This window comes from Salvia hispanica, chromosome 6 (genome assembly GCF_029641045.1).
Source record: "Salvia hispanica isolate PSC_SH4W2 chromosome 6, Shi_PSC_v1, whole genome shotgun sequence".
In the NCBI taxonomy this organism is placed as follows: domain Eukaryota; kingdom Viridiplantae; phylum Streptophyta; class Magnoliopsida; order Lamiales; family Lamiaceae; genus Salvia; species Salvia hispanica.
This window is the reverse complement of record NC_142697.1, coordinates 17,759,668-17,762,419: the sequence shown is the minus strand read 5'-3', so window position 1 is coordinate 17,762,419 and position 2,752 is coordinate 17,759,668. Positions and strand designations below refer to the sequence as shown.

The 2,752-nt window shown below is 39.2% G+C and overlaps 1 pseudogene; it reads left to right on the top strand.

The window, feature by feature from the left end:
• The first annotated feature begins 709 nt into the window (after window positions 1–709).
• On the top strand, window positions 710–2,333 carry LOC125206311 (3-ketoacyl-CoA synthase 11 pseudogene; annotated as a pseudogene).
• Window positions 2,334–2,752: the final 419 nt, after the last annotated feature.

The window sequence follows — 2,752 nt, the reverse complement described above, 5'->3', positions numbered from 1 at the left end:
TTATGAGCATTTGATGTGTACCGGGCGAAGAAATAATATCCTCCTACAAAAATAAAAGTGCTTCAAAACAACTACTACAAATAAAATTAATACTAATAGGATCTGGTAAAGTATAAGGCCGGTGCACTTGAGAAAGCGGTATAGTAAATCTTATCTACCCTAGCTATAGCCTATACGTAGACAAGTATTAGGTGCTCCGATCCTATATATCTACTACTATATGTGTGTTCAACTATAATTTATAATTATACTTATAAATTACTACATCATTAAATAAACCGCGTTCCATTTTACAAAACTATTCATTTATGAAGGAGTAGCTACCATATATACGTATACTCCCTCCGTCCCCGATTAGTTATCACTCTTTTTCATTTCGGTCTGTTGTCACATTTTATTTTTATCATAAATGGTAAGTAGGTCTTACGTTCAACTAACTCATTTCACTCACATTTTACTATAAAACCAATATAAAAAAGTGGGTCCCACATTCCACTAACTTTTTCAACAAACTTTTCTTTACCTTTCTTATTAAAACCCGTGTTCGGTCAAAGAATGACAATTAATCGGGGATGGGGGAAGTATTAATGAAGCATAGGCACGCTAAAAAAAAATTTGGCACCTTCAATTATTCACAGCCAAACTTTACAAAACCCTTGTATATATATGATCGACTAGTCAGCTTGAACATCTTGTATCAATAATAATCATGTTAGCTTCAATTCTCAATCTCCCATTCATCTCTCAAAACATCAATCCCAATAACACTAGTTTCATCTCAACACTATTACCAACATTTTTTATAATAGCATCCTTCACTTTCCTCTATTTCTTGACCAAAAAGTCTCCCCACATATTCTTAGTGGATTTTTCATGCTACAAGCCTCCAGAGTGCCAGAAATGCAGCCAAGAAACTGTGCTCGATCGAGCCATGAAATTTGGATCATTCTCAGAGGACTCACTGCGTTTCATGGATAAGGCCTTGCTCGCGAATGGCGTTGGAGATTCGACCTACGTTCCCGAAAATATGTTAAGCGTTCCTCCAAATCTGAGCATGGAAGCAGCAATGAAGGAAACAAAAGCAGTGATTTTTGGAGCCATCGATTCTTTGTTGGCAAAGACGAAGGTGGAATGCAGTGAGATAGGAATATTGATAGTGAATTGCACAGTGTTTGATCCAATCCCTTCTCTCACTAGCATCATAATCAATCACTATAAACTGAGGCAAGATATTTGCAGCTACAATCTCACTGGCATGGGATGTAGTGCTGGTCTCCGCGCTGCCGGCCTCGCAACCCACTTACTTCAGGTTACAAATTATTTCAAATAAGAGTTAATTGCCTGTAAAATGACAAAGTTTGATCAAATTCTGATTTATGCTGCGCGCACTGTCAAAATTTTGAATGATAAATCATGAAGTTTAAAAATTCTCAATTGTCCATTATTAGTTTTTTTAAGCTCAAAACGACGTTGTGATTTTATAGACAATTAACCCGGAAATTATTTAGTACTAACAAAAAAAGAAGTTATTGTTGTGTAAATGATAGGTGCACCAAAATACTTGTGCGTTGATGGTGAGCACCGAAAACCTTACGAGCGGCGTCTACACCGGAAACGACCCCTCCAAGGTCATACTCAACTGCCTATTCCGCTCGGGCGGCTCTGCAGTTCTCTTCTCCAACAAACCCTCTCACCGCCGCCGCTCAAACTACGAGCTCCTGCACGCAGTCCACACTCACACGGCCAGCTCCGACGTTGCGTACAAGTGCATATTCAAGGAAGAAGATTCCGACAACACGACAGGGATAACAGTAACTAGAAACCTCTTGATCGCAGCCACTTCCGCCATCGAACAGAACCTCGCAAGATTAGGGCTTCTCATCCTCCCTCTCTCGGAGAAACTTCTCGTGGCAATAAATCTCCTGACGCGGCGGGGGGAGACGAAGCCGTACATCCCAAAATTCAAGCGATGTGCACAGCATTTTCTTCCGCATGTAGGCGGGAAGCGAGTGCTGGATGCATTGCAAAAGAAGCTAGGGTTTGGGGATGGTGATATGGAAGCTTCTAGAATGACGCTGCACAGATTTGGGAATACTTCGAGTTCATCCGTTTGGTACGCGCTGGCATATGCGGAAGCAAAGGGTCGGGTCAAGAAGGGAGACCGGGTGTGGCAGATTGCATTCGGGTCGGGTTTTAAGTGTAGCAGCCTGGTGTTGCGGGCGCTGAGAGATGTGGAGTTTGATGAGACGAACCCGTGGATGAGTGACATTCATGCTTATCCTTTGGACTTGGATAACACTGCCATTGATACTTACTTAGTTACTCCACCATAAGTTTGAGGAGTATTTTATACTCCATGCTATTTGCATCTTTCATTTTCAAGACCGTCACAAACTATTTGCACCTATTTCTATTTTGAATAAAAATTATGATATTTAATTAAAATATTAGAGATAATTAGTGTTACCTTTAGTTTAAAATTTTAATTTAATTACACTAATTACTCGTTCAAATTTATGTTATAAGAGCGAAAACTTAAAGTGCAATTAACATGGGACAGTGGAGTATTTGCATTATTCAATTTTTTATAAGCTGGAAAAATATTGTCGCACACGAGCATTTAAAAATAAGACACTGCAAAGGTTAGTTCTATTGGAACAAGTAAAAATATTGAAATAGATATTTTGTGCATATTCACGGACCCTATAGTGCTGAGAGGACATTAATTCTACTGTATTATGCAATTGTATTG